Source organism: Salvelinus sp. IW2-2015, linkage group LG15 (assembly GCF_002910315.2).
Source record: "Salvelinus sp. IW2-2015 linkage group LG15, ASM291031v2, whole genome shotgun sequence".
NCBI lineage: Eukaryota > Metazoa > Chordata > Actinopteri > Salmoniformes > Salmonidae > Salvelinus > Salvelinus sp. IW2-2015.
The window spans coordinates 35716996-35717197 of record NC_036855.1 but is presented as its reverse complement, the minus strand read 5'-3'; positions in this window follow the sequence as shown (position 1 = coordinate 35717197).

Sequence of the window (202 nt, the reverse complement as noted above, 5' to 3'; positions counted from 1 at the left end):
TAGTGAGAAGGACAGATGTCGTGTGGGAAAATTGCTTTTTTCTCCCGATCTGTCCAACTTATCACCTTATCGCCTCTAAAATTTAAATAAAACACTATAAAGAGTTTATATAATGTGTTCATTACATACCTATTTGAAGGTTTGTGTCGAATTTGAGATCGGTTTTTTAGGCGGTGCTAAAGTGATCTTAGAAGTAAACAGC